Here is a 16,933-nt window from a genome sequence, read left to right as displayed (position 1 = left end):
TTTTCTGGCCAATTGGCTGATGCTTTCGCTCCGATTTGGCCATAGGTGGGTTTAAAATCAAATTCTGAGCAAATGGTATAATTTTTACCTCGTTTGGCAGCCGAAAATTGCTCTGATACGGCGGCGGGTGGCGGCGGTCAGCTCCCCGGTGGCTGGGCTATCTTCTCCGGCGAGGGACTCTAGCGGCTAGGGTTAGGGTTTGGGTGCGAATGGGGTTATTTATACCCATCCGCTTTTGATCTGAGCCGTCTAAAATTTTTAATCTGGACCGTCCGATCGCGATTAAATAGGGAGTGAATCTGGGCTGTTCATCGCGATTCAATCTGGGTCGTCCGTGCGCGCAGGAACGGATCTCAGCCGTTCGATCCCGCGCACGCGGATCACGTACGTGGCTCCCTCTCGCATGGCCTCCCGCGTCAGTGTCTATGCCACTTGGCGCGTCCTGGTTGGTCGGGGCTGCTGACCGGGCAGCTGACATGACACAACTTTTCTAAATTATATTTTGACTCTATGGTTTCCAATTTTTCTTTTAAAAATACCCTTATAACCTAAATTTTTACCCAATTTTTCCAAAATTATTTTCAATTAAATCCCTAAATAATTTTTACCTTTTATTATTATTATTATTATTATTTTCAATAAAATAAAATAAAATAATGAAAATAGTTGAGTGTTACAAAACTACTGGAAGTATATCTAAAAATATAAAATTATTTCAAAAGTAGCACATTTTTCACGGGACATGATAAAACATATACTCATAGTAAAGTTAATTTCAACTTTAAGAATACTAAATATTGATATAACTTTCACTATATACAAATAACAAGAGGAGATCATCAAACATAAATTGAGATAATGCTAGTATGCAAATATAATGCGAAATAAATCATTTTTGGTTAAACATAGAACCTAAAAATAAGATAAATTTGTAATATTAATCCTTTATCTCATTTATATAAAAGAATAACATATCTTCCAATTTTACAAGAACATTTCTTGAGTGATTTGGTAGATGGTGAAACAAATTAGTTTTCCAAAACGTTGATGTTCTACCCTAACTAATAATTTCAAATACCTCACTTATATAATGTGAATTCAATTTTCTTTTAATCTCTTCTCTAATATAAGACGAAATGAAAAGATTGCTAGTATTTTCACCACTTGTTATAAGAAAAACGAACAACATCTTAGAAAATGTGGTTGAATTAAAATTCAAATAAGGTGTTGTTTCTTGAAACAACATATTAATTATTGTTTTCAACGGATTATTAGGAGAGGAGAATAGCAACATTTCATTGAAAAAACTTTAGCAATGCCTTTTTGGATGCTCACAATAAATTATTACAACACGAGGAGAATAATGTAGAAAAAATTTTATCGATCATAACCCATGTATTGAACAAAAAAATATTATAGTATGAATTTTACTTCTATCTCACAAACACGGAACAAACTCACGCATACTATAACAAGTGTGTCTTTTTCCAACTTTGTTAAAATTTATATTTCGTAATTATATTTCTACTAAGATAAATAAAATTAATGTTTTGGTTTCATATTTCTAATGATTCGTAATAAATCTTTTTAAGTTATTACATTTATTAGTTTTTTTTTTTTATATATATACATATAATTAATATAGAATTTAACATACTTATTAGAATGCGTTATATACTAAATAATTTAACGAAAACATATTCATCACTAAACTTTATTATAATAATTATATAATAAGCAGTGTATATATAGAATATATTTATTATAAGAAAAGAAAGGAGGGGAGGGGAGGGAAGTGGAAGAATTAATATTGTAGCAAAAGTGAAGCATGTGTATAGTGAAAATAATGTTTAAGGCGGCACGCTCAAGGCATGCTGGATAGAGAGGAATTCATCATTTGGGACAGATAAACAAATGTTTGTAAGGAATGTTTTTGCGAGTTTTGTCTCATTATTTATTGTGCTTTTAAAATTTTGGACTTACAATAATCATTATGTCCCTTTGTCCTCCGTATTATTTGCTATTTCTTTTAATAATTAATCTCATCTTACCCTAATTTTTTAAATATTTATTGGGATTATAAGCTGCTTCAATGAATCTAAATCTAATCAACACATTCTATAAATATAATATCATGTGGAGGACATATATTCATATTCAAATCTTTATTTACAATTTTAAAATAATTACATTTATTCTATGAATGCCAAAGAGAATAATTTTTGAAGGTGCTCATGATGGACTACATTTCTCACCCAACCCATTTCATGTCTTCACATGTTAAGCTTCCAATTACCTACTAATACGCAAGTATGTGTACATATAATTACATATATTTGAAATTCGGTGTATGCCAACAAAAAATTGTATTTAATAAGTTATTCTAAATACGAATTGCATTTAGTTTCAATCAAAATAATTATAGTTCGATTATTAATCTTACGATATTAGAATTGAAAATTTTGATTCATACGAGTTCGAATTAAAATAATTTTAAAAATTAAAAATTATATATATTATAATATTTCTTAAATGAATTGAAAAATTATCAAAAAAAAAAAAAAGAAATTCATCACTCCAACAACCTTCATCCTCTTTTTATACGTGCGAAACGCTAAAATTGAAAAATTATAAACGGCATAATCCACAATTAGTAGTTTATCTCCTTCCTCTTTCGCATAAACTATAATAAATAATGATATGGTTGAACTGAGCCTAAAATTTATATATTTTTTTTTATACGAAACGTTAAAATTTATAAATTTTTCTGCTCTCTTCATATCTAATACTAACAGGCAACAATAGTTTTCATTATTTTTTCTCATGATAAATTATCGTTCTCTTTCAAGTACACCTATATAGTCGAGTAGCAAGAAACGATTATATGAATTCTAATACCAGCCTTTCTACATGCACTTAAACCTCTCGTGTACTAAAAGATAAACAAATCTTTTAAACTTTTCATGCAATAAGTTTTCTAATTAAAATAAAAAATAAATTCATTTATCGATATAGAATTAAATAAAAAAAATTCAATACAAATTAAATCGAATTAATAATTTAAGTTAACTCTATATCGATACATACTTTAATAAATAAAAAAATTATAAATTAATATTTATAAGAATTAAAGTAATTAATTGTTAAACTATAAATACTGAATTATTGTAAAAGTTACAAATACTAAATGTGAAAAAAATAGTCAAACTATAAATGATTAAATTGTACTATATTCTCATAAAAATGGTGTGCCTAATAAGTTACAAATGGTCAAATTAGATTTGTGGAAAAATTTTACAAGGAGAATGTTAAAAATTTGAAATTTGTATGTGGTTTTTGTTTTTATTGTAGTTTGAATTTTCAAGAGTGGGTAATGATTCATTCATATTATATGTGTTTGCTTCCCTTTTGTGCTTGAGAAGATTACATTAAAATTCTTGGTATAAAGAGAAATGATGATGATGGTTTCAAATTTTTTAGAATGGAGCAAGTATCATTTCTCTATCAAGTTGTTACCAAGATTGTCATTGGGATTGCCCTAAAAAGCTTAATTCATTTATTATAATCAAATTTTTGTTGGGTAATTGTTGTGAAATTAAAAGAAATTAAACATAGTAACCACAAGATCTCATTTAAGAAAAGACATTCCAATTGACTCGTCAAAGTTACTAATTCTATCAAAATATAGACTAACACACACACACATATATATATAATAATAATAATTACATGATTAAAAATAATGGTTGGTGTGATTTACCATTTTATTTTTTTATCAATACCATAAAAATATTGTTAAGTGTCACCTTAAAATTTTAGTCACTTCATAATTTTTAAATAAAGTTTACATTTTTAAGTTTATTTCAAGAGTAACTTTACGATTTCAGAAGTAAAATTTGTAAACAAAAAATATCAACTTTCAAATCAGTCTCATATTTTAAATGAGAGATTTAATCAATCCAAATTTCATTTGATTAAATAAAAATAATTCATAAATTATTAATCTTATCGTTGATGCATCATCGCTTGCTGTTAATATTTCATTTCGCCATAAATCATCATAAATCAAGTTAAGCATTTAGTGTTTATTAATTATTGAAAAGATTCAACTTTTAAATGTCAACTCAACGTTTTATATCCAGAAAAAAACATCTCTAGAAATTTTTGTAGGAGATTAAACAAAATATTTTCAGATAAACGTGAAATTGATGGGCGCTCTGTTCATAATGATTGACAACCGGAGATTCAGCGGAAAAAAAAACATATGGCCCATGAGCACGAAGAAGAAGACGAAGAGTAATTCGATGGGCCGTGGGTTCTCGTCTTCTTGAATCTTATTTTTCAATTGCACAACCAACCTTCGCCTTTTACCATAATTACGAAATTACCCTTTCTTGACACTTCCTCTTTCTTCTTCATTTAATTTTCTCTTTCTAAACGGGATTTACAAATTATCCGGTTTGCCGGAATCGAAGCCGTATTTTGAAGCGATGAAGAAGGAGTCCACAGGAAACTCGGTAGTTTAAAAGACGCTTAAGGTTAGTAGAGTTTACGTGTTGCTGGCTGGACTATTTTATTTATTCAGCTGTTATGTCGAAATCGGATTTTCTTTTTGATGTTTCGCGCCAATTGGATATCCCCCTCTGTCGGTAATATTAGTTGTTTCTTGTTGGTCTGAAAATTTTTTAAGTGTATGGTGATTGATCGTTCATTCCTTCGTATCTGGAGTGATTTAATCGATATTGAGGATATTATTTTACCTAAACATTTCTGTCTATAATAGACTTTCTATCGACTATGAATAAGATTTTCTATCGACCTAGACAGACGAAAATGTATTTGATTATTTGTATCCTTGAATGAGTTTTGATTGTTGTTATGAATTCTGATTGGGTTTTGTTGGAAGCTGGATAGAAAAGAAAGTTAAGCTCATAAACTTTGAATTTATTTAGTAGATAATTATTTCATCATGCACTACTCAGAGGCATTAGCAGCAGCAGCACCAGGAACATTACTACTACTTGTTTGCTTTCTCATTCTCGTGCAGTTTAGCAAAGTAACCCTGTGGATTCTTCTCGAAATCCTCCCTGACAATTCGAATTTCCCCTCCCGTACCCGGAGCTACCATTGTCGCAGGCGAGCTAGCATCATTGCCCTTCTCATTCTCGTGCAGTTGGGCAAAATAAGCCTGTGGATTCTTCTCGAAATCCTCCCTGACAATTCTAACTTCACCTCCGGTACCCGGAGCAACCATTGTCTCAGGAGAGCTACCATCAACGCCCTTTTTGACTCCTTTGCTGTCCATCTTCAAGATATGTTGTTCTGCTTTCTGATATTAGAAAAGGTTAAAATGAAGAATTGAAAATAGTCTAATGGTGAAGATTTGCGGGGATGTTGTTAGTTATTTATAGGTGGGATTCAAATAGGGTAACGTAATATCTTCTCGTAAATGAGGTGAAGTCTTGCATGGATTAAGACGGAGATTATTGACTAATTAATTTTATATGGTGGTTTTTCAAGACTAATTGCTCGAGGAACAATGAGATAACATGAGTAAATTTATCTTCTCTTGAATGTATTATCTTGTTTAATTTCACAATTAATGTAGCTCGAGAAGGAAGGCGAAGCAAGGAGAGAAGCGAGCAGAAGAGACGAGCGACATGATTAATCCGGTGGGTCCGAATAAGAGATTACAGAAAACAAGGGTTTTCTTGATGGTGATTAAAGAGGAGAGAAGCAAGAATGGACTAGAAAGCTGACGCCCAACAATGTAGAAGCTGAGGGGGGAGAACGGTGGACGAACGAACAAGGTTTGGCATGTATGTGTCTCTCTGACTCTCCCCCTTCTCTTTCTATCCCTTCAACCCTTCAAATTCATTATACTTTCCATCTCTAACGCGCTCAATAAAAGACAGAAAAATGAATTTCTTTCAGAGCTTTTACTGGTTCCTTTGACATCTAGGTCCTTAGTGTGTCTAACTACTTGTCATTCTCCAGAAGAACTCTACATGTTTAGCTTCTTTTATTCTAAATTCTGTCAAAGTTACCCTGTTATGTTCTCGTGCTTATTCTTATTATGCAGTGTGTGTTTTGCTTTGAAAAACAAGTTGTTTCTCTAGCTTAATTCGTAGCTCTGGAGTTTGAATAATGATAGAAGAGCATGGTTGGTATATGGGCTCACTCCAGAATGAAAGTTGCAAATTTTTATTGTTCTTACTATGACCTGTCAAAAATTGCATTTGTTCTCTTTCTTTCTGTTTAATTTGGCATATGGATTTGCTTGCTTGCAGCTTGCGCATGGTTTGGTAGGTTTCACAATTGGCTGTTTATGGAGGCATGGGAGTATGACATGTTGTTTTGATATCAAGAAAAAACTTATCTTGTATAATGAGTATACATTAATTTACTAAACTGTATCATGCAGGTAGCATCCTTGCATGGCTGCACACACATGTTAAATTTGTTGTCATGTTAATAAACGATGGATCAAATTGACTCAGTTTGTAAGTGGATTTAAAATACCACCTAACCCAATATTAATCCACCCAAAATATTCAATTTATCCCTAACATACATGTCTTTCAATAATCTTGAATATATCAACAAATTAGAAATAAGTTAAATTTATAGTTCTTCCTTTAAATGAATATCTTCTTAGATTGCTGGAATACAATAAGATTAAGCTCTAGGTCTATGTGTGAAATCATTGGGTGAGGCTATTTTTCACTATCAAATTAGAAGAAGCAATCACAACCATTACCATTAAATGGTAATATGTAAACATATATTTTAAGACAAAGTATGGTTTGATATACTTGTGTTACATGAGCGAGTTATCTTGAAGCCCAAAATATATTTCAAGTTACCAAGATCTTTCAGCTTGAAAAGAGAAGAAACATAACCTTTTACCAATTAATATGACCAATTGGATGGTCTTATGATGACAGTGTCATCAATATACACTAGAAGGACCCAAAGGAATCCCCAAAACCCTTAATGAACAAAGAGTAGTCAGCTTTGGATTGAGCAAATCCAGAATGCACAAGGGCTTGAGAACTTAGAATTCTACAAATGAGAGGTCTATCAAGAAACATGCTTTCCTTTTCCATGATAATCAGGAGGACTTCGTCAAATAAATCTCCATTAAAAAATGTCAATTGAGTAAGATGCCAATTTTTAGATGTTGCTAATGATAAAAAAATTTAACAGTAACTATCTTAGCAATTGGAAAAAAGGTTCTCATGAAATTAATACCTTCTTGTTGGGTATATCCCTTAATTACTAAATCAGCTTTCTGGTGATCAAAGGTTCCATCATATATATAGATCATTCTTTTACTTTCTATGTTTAAATGTTATGCAATGAAGTTCTGATTTAGGGTTTAGGAAACTTACCTTCTTGTTGGAATTCCTCCCCTCTTCTTCCTTTCTGATCTTTTTTCTTTTCCTCTTAAGGTTTCAAAGTCTTTTAGTTTTAAAGTCAATTAGACAGCTACCATTTCTCCAAAACTGATGAGAGAAACACCATTTATCAGCCACACAAAACATAGACAACCGATTATCAGAAACATAATTCATTTCTGCAAGTAGAAGCACATAATATCTAATTAGCAAGCCCACTGACCATTTGGGGAAAATATAACTTCTTAAAACCTCACAATTATCACGCAGATTACCCGTGGCCTAAACCCACATTGATCATTCATTATCAGATTGTCTGTTAGGCAAACTGGTACAGCAAACATGAGTAAAATAAAGAATACAATTGAGTCCACCTCTCACCTTGAAAGCTTAAATGAAAAATCATGTGAAAACATCACCAGTCAAGATTATTTGTATTTGCACAATATGCTTTCAATTTATACCAATAAAACACTAAAGTTTAGGATCATGCACTGCACCGATGTTGCTCCATAAAATGGAACAGTCGAAAAACCAAGAGATGAAGAAAATGAAGAAAGAATCCACATAATACTCGTGGTTTAAGAGACGCTTGAGGTTAGTAGTTTGCACGTGTTGCTGCTGGACTATAATTTTTATTATTTAGCTGTTCTGTCAAAATAGTTTTCTTTTCCATAGTTCTCACCAATTTAGATATCCTCATCCTTCCATAACATGTATTTGATTGTTGTTATGAATTTTTATTTGGTTTTGGCCGGAGCTGGATAAAAAAAATGGTTAAACTCATAAACGTTCCATTTATTTAGTAGATAATTTATTACATCATGCACTACTCAGGAACATTAACAGCAGCACCAACAACATTATCACTTCTTGTTTGCTTTCTCATTCTCGCGCTGCTGAGCAAAATAAGCCCCTGGATTCTTCTCGAAATCCTCCCTGACAATTCGAACTTCACCTCCAGCCCCCGGAGCGACCATTGTTGCAGGCGAGCTGCCAGTTCCAGGATTTGAGTTGTGGGCACCTCCACCGCCCTTTTGGCCACCTCCTCCTTTGCTGTCCATCTTCAAGATATGCTGTTTTGCTTTCAGATATTTGAAAGGGCTAGAAAGAAGAATTGAAAATAGTCTAGTGGTGATGATTTACAGTGCTGTAGTTGGTTATTTATAGGTGGGATTCAAAGTAGGGTATGATATAATATCTTCTCGTAAAGGAGGTGAAGTCATGCATGGATTAAAACGGAGGTTATTGACTAATTAATTGTATATGGTGGTTTTCAAGACTAGTTACTCGAGGAACAATGAGATTATATGGATAAATTTATCTTCTCGTGAATATATTATCTTGTTTAATTTCACAATTAATGTAGCACCAGAAGGGAAGGCCACGCGAGCAGAGAAGCAAGCAGAAGAGACGAGCGACATGATTGATCCTGTCCGCGCAAATTCATTTCACTTTCCTATCTCTAATCGCCTTTTCCCACTCATTATACTACTGCTCGTCTTGATGGGGCAGTGAAAAGCTTAAACTTATTTGGTGAATCTCCGTAGTCATCAAATAAAAGGCAGAACAATGAATTTCAATCAGAGTTTTTGCTGGTTCCTTTTGACATCTATGTTTTTGGTATGTTTAACCACTTGTTATTCTCCAGAAAAACTCTACATATTAAGCTTTCTTTATTCTAAAGTCCGTCAAATTTACTCTGTTCTGTTCTTGTGCTTATTCTTATTATGCAGTGGGTGTTTTGCATTGAAAAACAAGTTCTTTCTCTGTCTTAATTCTAGTAGCTCTTGGGTTTGGGTTTGGGTTTGGATAATGATAGAAGAGCGTGGTTGGAATATGGGCTCACTCCAGAACGGAAGTTGCAATTTTATTGTTCTTACTATTCCTTTCCGAAAACTGCATTTTCTTTTTTTTTTTTTTCTTCTGGTTAATTTGGAACGCAGATTTGCTTGCTTGCAGCTTAGACATGGTTTGGTTTGTTTCACAATGGGCTCTTTATAGAGGTACGGGAGTATGACAGGTGGTTTTGATATCAAGAAAAAACTTATTTTGTATGACGAATGTACATTAATTTGCAGCCAATTAGATTAATTGAAATATTTTTCTTTCTTATGATTTTCCCGTAAATATAAAATTAACTGTATTTGATTCCCTCAAAAGAATTCTGCAACATTTCCATAATGTAAAAATCAGAATATTTGTTGACTATCAAGATTTCTAGGAATGTTAATTCAAATTTTTGATAACACCCTACACAATGTGTCTTTATGTGTGTCTCCGCTTTTGCGTGTGTGTAGTATGTTGGCTTAAAAATAAAGTAGAAGACTATTAAGAATATATATTTAAGATGAGAAAAGAGTCTGAACTTCATTCACACGTTAAAGTAAAACAAATAATCTTTATATAGGCTGTACAGGTAACTAACAAAAAAGAACATGGAGTAAAAAAACTGCAGATATCTTATTACCCACTAACAACAGATTTATAAGAACGGATTTTGACTCATTCAATTTTGGTAACTAATTTTTAATCATTTTCTACATGCCCCCTTCATTCAAAATCATATATGTCTAATTGTTGCCGAAAATAGTCACGTTTGAGTTGAGATAAAGACTTCGTAAATAAGTCTGCAACTTGATTATCTGTACCACATAATTCTAGTACTATTTCTCCACATAATGCGTGTTTCTATATGCTTCATTCTGTCATGGAAAGCTGGATTTTTTGTCATTGCAATCGTACCTTTGTTATCACAAAAAATGGTAGTTGTTGCTACTTGTTCTTGGCCCAAATCAACAAGAATTCTTCTAAGCCATACTGCTTGACAAGCTGATGATGTTGCAGCAATGTATTCAGCATCTGAAGATGATAATACAATAGTATCCTGCTTTTTTGAGCTCCAAGAGACAGCACCAAAACTTAGGCTAAAGCTGTAGCCTGATATACTTTTTCTATCATCCAAGGAACCTACTCAATCACTATCAATATAATTAAATAATTTGAAATATGATATTTTAGAGTACCAAATTCTAAAGTTAGTAGTTCTAGCAACATATCGCAGGATTCTTTTAGCTGCTCCAAGGTGATGTTTTATTGGATTATGCATAAATCTGAATAGAATACTAACAGAAAATACAATGTCGGGTCGACTGTGTGTCAAATAATTTAATATGCCTATCGACATTTGAAAATAGGTTGCATCAATCTTTCCTGTGTCATCTTTAGCTTGCAATTTTTCATTTGAATTCTTTAGAGTGGAAGTCTTGTTGCAGCTCACCATGTTGAACCTGTTGAATAGATTAATTGCATACTTTTGCTGCATAATAAAAATTCCATCTACTCCCTGTTTTGCCTCAAGCCCAAGAAATATTGCAACACGCCCAAATCTGTCATTTCAAATTTTTGCATCATAGAGGATTTAAAATTAGCAAGAAGACGTTCACTTGACCCGAAATAAATCATGTCATCAATATAGAGACAGATGACAAAAAAATCAGATTTTTCTTCTTTCTTTAAATATAAAGTGGGCTCATTATCACTTCTTTTCAACCCATTTTCACGAAAATAACCGTCTATCATACTATACCATGCTTGCGGAGCTTGCGTAAACCCATACAATGCTTTTTTTAACTTAAAGACTTCATTTTCATAGCCGGCTACAACAAAGCCTTCAGGTTGAGAAACATAAACTTCCTCTTTCAAGTCTCCATTTAAGAAAACAGATTTCACATCAAATTGAAAAACTGGAAGAGATAAATGAGCAGCTAAAGCAAACAATACTCTTATTAATTCGAAGCGAGCAATCGATGAGAATGTTTCTTCAAAATCAACGCCTTATTGCTGAGCATATCCGTTTGCTACAAGTTGAGCCTTATGCTTTTGTATACTTCCATCAGCTTGGTACTTAATTTTAAACACCCATTTAAGTCCGATAATATATTTTCCTTTAAGTAAATCAACCAATTGCCAGGTTTAATTTTTCTGGATTGCAGCAATCTTTTCATTCATAGCATTGGACCATTTTTGTATTTGTGCAGCTTCGTCGTAAAATTCTGGATATGAAAGACACAGAGCAAAAGAACCAGATGCATAAATTTTCCTCAAGTACCTGAATTTCCTTGGAAGAGTTTCACTTGATGAAGAGGAGTCAGAGTTGACTAGACTTGAGGAATTTGAGTTGACTGTGGGAGATGAACTTGTTGAATTTGAAGATGAAGAATCAGCAGCAATATCTTCTACAATTGACATTTGATCATGCTTTTGAGCACTTCTCCAATCCCATTCTGCTTCTTTGTTAAAGAATATATTTCTACTGATAATAATGTATAGCCTATACGCTTTTGACTAAGAGTTATAACCAACAAAAAATATATTTTGTAGTTTTCTCATCAAGTTTATAGCGAGTTTGAGAATTAATTAAAGCATAGGCTATACAATCAAAAAATTTTAAGTGACTTACATGTGGTTTCCTTCCATTCTATGCTTCATATGGTGTTTTGTTCATAACAACCCTTGTTGGAGAGATATTCAAAATATATACTGTTGGTGTAACTGCTTCAGCCCAAAAGGAATTTGAGAGACCTTTGGCTTTTAACAAACTTCTAACAATTTCCACCATAGTTTGATTCTTCCGTTCAACAACACCGTTTTGCTCCAGTGTATATGATGCAATAAGTTCTCTGCGAATGCCGCATTCTTCAGAAAAATATTAAATTCAGTAAAAATAAACTCATCTCTTCTATCAGTCCGAATGCACTTGATTTTCTACCAAGGTCTTAAATTTTATAAAAGTAAAAAGAGTTTCAGATGTAGATTGAAGAAAATAAACCCAATATTCATACTTCTGTAATCATCAATCAACAATAAAAAATACCAACTTCCATCAAATGATTCGGTATTTATGGGTCCACATAAATCCGCATGCACCAATTGAAGACAACTACCAGCTCTCCATGATTTTTCTACAGAAAAAGATTTTCTGCTTTGTTTTCCCAAAACACAGATGCCATAATGTAGACTCACTAATTTTTCTAACAACAAAAGCAGAATCATTAACTTGAGAACCTTCAAGTGAAAATATTTTATTTTGTGCCATGTGAACATTTACTATGACATGACCTGATTTCTTATCTTCAACACTAACGAATCATTATCAAACAAGATTCTATACCTATTATTCATCAATTGCCAAACACTTAACAAATTATAAACCAAACTAGGAACAAATTGCACATTAGTTAAAAATTTAATGTAACCATAGTTTGTCTTGATAATAATTGTACATTTACTTTCAACTTTAATCACCTTATCATCACCCAGTTGAACTGTTGATTTTTCTGCTTCATCAAATTCTCTAAATAATAATTTTAAATATGATATATGGTTTGAACATCCACTGTCCAAAAACCAAACAGCATCAACAATATTTTTATCAAAAAATTGAGCCATAAATAACATACTTTCTTCTTCTTCTGCAACACTAGCATGTTTTCATTCATCCATTTGTTTGGTCCAGCAATCAGCCTCTTTGTAACCAATTTTTTTCACAATAATAGCACTTAATATGACTATAGTTCTGCTTGAACTGTCTTTGTTCACCAGCTGGTCCTCTCCATCCTCAATTTCCAATACGATCTCTGCCGCGATAATCACCACGAGAACTACCTCTATTTGAGGCTTTGTAATCTGATTTACTATGAGAGAACTCCTTTCACTTGAAAAGCTTTTTCTTCATTTTTTAGTAGTTATCTATTCAATCTATCTTCATGAGGTTGCAAAGAACTCATTAAATCATCAAAAGAATAATCAGATAAATTTTTTGACTACTCTGTTGCAGCAACCATATTGATCAAATTTAGGAGTTAAACTCCTCAATAATTTTAAACTCACAATCTCATAAGTAATTCTTTCACCATATGCCCTCATTTGAGCGACAATTATAGAGGCTATCGACAAAAAAAGTTTGAACAAATTCAGATGTACTCATTTAAAGTATTTCAAAGGTTTTTTGAAGTGACTAAAGTTTGATAGTAATTACTTTTGATGACCTTGAAATTTTATTTTGAGAATTTGTCAAGCTTCCTTAGAAGTAATTGCTACCGACAGAAAATATCATCTGTAACTGCTTGTTGAAAAAAGAATAGAGCTCTTGCATCTTTTTTTTTTGTTTTCTCGAAGCCTTTGCTCATCATTTGGGTCATTGTACCCATTTTACACCAGCTCCTATACTTCTTGAGATACAAATAAAGTTCTTATTTTTATGCTCCAAAATTTGTAACTCTCACCATTGAACAGAGGAATTAAAGGTTTAAATGAGATTGTTGTAATATTTACTGCTGTTTTTTTTTTTTTGAGGTTTGCGTGAACCACTCTGGTGTATTAAGTTTTTTTTTTTTGTTTTGCACTCTCTCAACAGCACAAAATAATGGCTCTGATAGCAAATATGTTTCCTTAAAAATAAATTAGAAAACTATTAAGAGTATTAATTTAAGATGAGAAAAGAGTCTGATATTCATTCACACGTTAAAATAAAACAAAAAAACCTTTATATAGGTTATACAGGTAACTAACAAAAGATAATATGGAGTAAAAAACTGTAGATATCCTATTACCCACTAACAACAAATTTATAAGAACTGACTTTAACTCATTCAATTTTGGTAACCGATTTTTAATCATTTTCTACATAGTATGCATGTGCTTCCACATTTCTGTTTGTGTTTATGTATATACGTGTATGTGTATGTGTATCTTTCTATCTGTCAATCTATATGTGTTTGTAATGATATGTTTATGTCATGTATATGCAAACATGGTCACATTCGTGTATGTTACATAAATAAGTTTATGCACATGTAAATTGGTATTATGCTGGTAGCATGCATGCATGTCTGCGCACACAGTTTAAATCATATGCATGTGTCTGAACATGTTATGTATGCTATGTGCATGACTAATTATTTATTTATTGTAAGGGATAAATTTTGAAAGATCACAAGATATAACATTCACATGCCTATAATAATATGACTCCATACAAATTTTCCGGGAATATTTTGAGAATGGCATAATCCAAGTATCCTCCTCTTATTAATTATTGAAAAGAGTCCCAAAGCTTGGATGAAACCAAGTGGCGGCCTTGTAACTGGTTGCAGGTTTTGTTTTTTCATGTCTTTTCTAAACTTTCCCTTTGAAATGCGATTGGAAGGAACTTAAACGTATCTCCATTCATATAACTGGATGAGCAAAATCTCAATTCATATAACTAGAAGTATAGAAAGGCTTGCATAGGTAAATATACAATAAAATGTCACATACCAGTTGTAGCTTATATAAGCAGGGAATGGTACGCTATAACATTCTTCAAAGGCATTCAGTGATATGTAATTGTAAGATACCATGCGCCTCACGAGTTCAATTATACAGCCACCATCTCTCCAAAACTGTTGACATTTATAAGCCACACAAAATATAGACAACCCATTGTCAGAAACATAATTTATTTCTGCAAGAAAAAACATATAATATCTAATTAGTAAGCGCACTGACCATTTGGAGAAATTATAAATTTCCAAAACCTCAATTATCACGTAGATTACAAGGACTCTAAACCCATATTGATCATTCATTATCAGATTGTCAGTTAGGGCAAACTAATACAGCAAACATGAGTATTGTTACCACCAAGATATAGCACTCAACTCAAGAAAGAATACAGATGAGGTCACTACTCACGTTTTTTTATCGACCCCCCCATTAGGTATGTTTTCAGGGTATGAGCTTCCAGTAAGCTAGCGAGCTAGCTTACTTCAAGTCTATTTAGAATCTCTCTATGCTATGCACTTTCTGGCTGACTTTTTGTGCACGCCAGACGTGCTCGCTAAAGAGTAGGAAATCCGTGCATAATATCTATATCTGAAGTTTTAAAGAGAGCGGAAGTCGTGCTTCACACCCGTGCAGCACTTCCTCCCCTTCAAGCTAGTTTCAGAGAAAAAACAAATTAGCCAAAATTAAAAGAAAAATCATGTGAAATAATGAATTTATCACATAAAACTGCTAAATAATGTTTCATGGTATAGCTGCTGAAGAGCGGGACAGATAGTCAAGCATTTGAAGCAGCTTACCAACAAAGGCTGTAAAGAAGTGGCATACATATATCAATGCAAAACCCTCAGTAGGTCCATTTATAACTGGTAGTGTTTGTGTATTTGTGAAATAGTTGGATCAACAAAAGTAAGTATTAGCTTTTAAATAAATTCTAAACACCATCATAATACAAACAAATAAATAAACAGAGACAATTAGAAAGTTTGCCAAAAGAAATAAGATCAGAAACAGGCGTTCTGTCTCTAATTTTCAATGAAAAGGCTAAAATATGAACAAAAAAAGTTCATCTGAAAAGAGGTCTCTGAAACATCACCAATCAGGATTATCTGTAGTTGCGTTATATACTTTCAGTTTATACAAATAAAACATCAAAGAAAACTAAGTTTAGGATCACTAACTGCTCCCATTATGCTCCTGAAAATGGAACAATAGAAAAACCCAGAGATGAAGATGAAGATGAAGAAGAAAGACTCCGCAGAGTACTCGTCTAATTGACGCTTGAGGTTAGTAGAGCGCACGTGTTGCTGGCTGGAATATATTTTACTTATTTAGCTGTTCTCTAAAAATAGGATTTTCTTTTCGATCTTTCTCGCCTATTTAGACCAACTAGTTTTTAGGTGCCTGTTGATTGATCGTTCATCCTTTCCTACGTGGAGTTAGGTTCAGAGTTCCAAGACTTTCTATAGACTGAATAAGATTTTGTATTAACCTAGATAGATAAAGCATGTATTTGATTATTTGAATCCCTGAATGAATTTTATTGTTGTCATGAATTCTGATTTTTGAGCTGGATAGAAAAGAAAGTCAAAACTCATAAACGTTCGATTTATTTAGTAGATAATTTATTACATCAGGGACTACTCAGAAACATTAACAGCAGCACCAACAACATTATTACTTCTTGTTTGCTTTCTCATTCTCGCGCTGCTGAGCAAAATAAGCCCCTGGATTCTTCTCGAAATCCTCCCTGACAATTCGAACTTCACCTCCAGCCCCCGGAGCAACCATTGTTGCAGGCGAGCTGCCAGTTCCAGGATTTGAGTTGTGGGCACCACCACCGCCCTTTTGGCCACCTCCTCCTTTGCTGTCCATCTTCAAGATATGCTGTTTTGCTTTCAGATATTTGAAAGGGCTAGAAAGAAGAATTGAAAATAGTCAAGTGATGATGATTTAGAGCGCTGTAGTTGGTTATTTATAGGTGGGATTCAAAGTAGGGTATAATGTAATATCTTCTCGTAAATGAGGTGAAGTCATGCATGGATTAAAACGGAGGTTATTGACTAATTAATTGTATACGGTGGTTTTCAAGACTAATTACTCAGAGTAACAACGAAGATAATATGAATAAATTTATCTTCTCGTGAATGTATTATCTTGTTTAACTTCACAATTAATGTAGCACCAGAAGGGAAGGCCATGAAAAG

The 16,933-nt window shown here is 32.8% G+C and overlaps 3 long non-coding RNA genes across 5 annotated transcripts; 2 read left to right on the top strand and 1 right to left on the bottom strand.

The window, feature by feature from the left end:
- Positions 1–4,400: 4,400 nt before the first annotated feature.
- Positions 4,401–8,380, top strand: LOC110824082 (uncharacterized). 2 transcript variants are annotated; one of them, XR_002541491.2, is made up of 3 exons: positions 4,401–4,538; positions 5,048–5,819; positions 8,238–8,380. It is a non-coding gene; the product is annotated as an uncharacterized LOC110824082 (long non-coding RNA). The 2 variants fall into 2 exon arrangements; XR_002541490.2 differs by lacking the exon at positions 8,238–8,380 and adding an exon at positions 6,291–6,499.
- Positions 8,381–8,884: 504 nt separating this feature from the next.
- Positions 8,885–9,317, top strand: LOC148268715 (uncharacterized). The gene is made up of 2 exons (XR_015816913.1): positions 8,885–9,023; positions 9,137–9,317. It is a non-coding gene; the product is annotated as an uncharacterized LOC148268715 (long non-coding RNA).
- Positions 9,318–9,858: 541 nt separating this feature from the next.
- Positions 9,859–16,406, bottom strand: LOC148268714 (uncharacterized). Of its 2 annotated transcripts, none has more exons than XR_015816912.1 (3): positions 14,952–16,406; positions 11,863–14,845; positions 9,859–11,638 (listed from the first exon to the last, which is right to left on the bottom strand). It is a non-coding gene; the product is annotated as an uncharacterized LOC148268714 (long non-coding RNA). The 2 variants fall into 2 exon arrangements; XR_015816911.1 differs by having other exon boundaries at positions 9,859–14,638; positions 14,721–14,845.
- Between the last annotated feature and the right edge of the window lie 527 nt (positions 16,407–16,933).

This window comes from Carica papaya, chromosome 2 (assembly GCF_054855325.1).
Source record: "Carica papaya isolate Zhongbai chromosome 2, ASM5485532v1, whole genome shotgun sequence".
Taxonomy (NCBI): domain Eukaryota; kingdom Viridiplantae; phylum Streptophyta; class Magnoliopsida; order Brassicales; family Caricaceae; genus Carica; species Carica papaya.
Note: the sequence above shows the minus strand (reverse complement) of the source record. Positions and strands in the feature narration are given on the sequence as shown.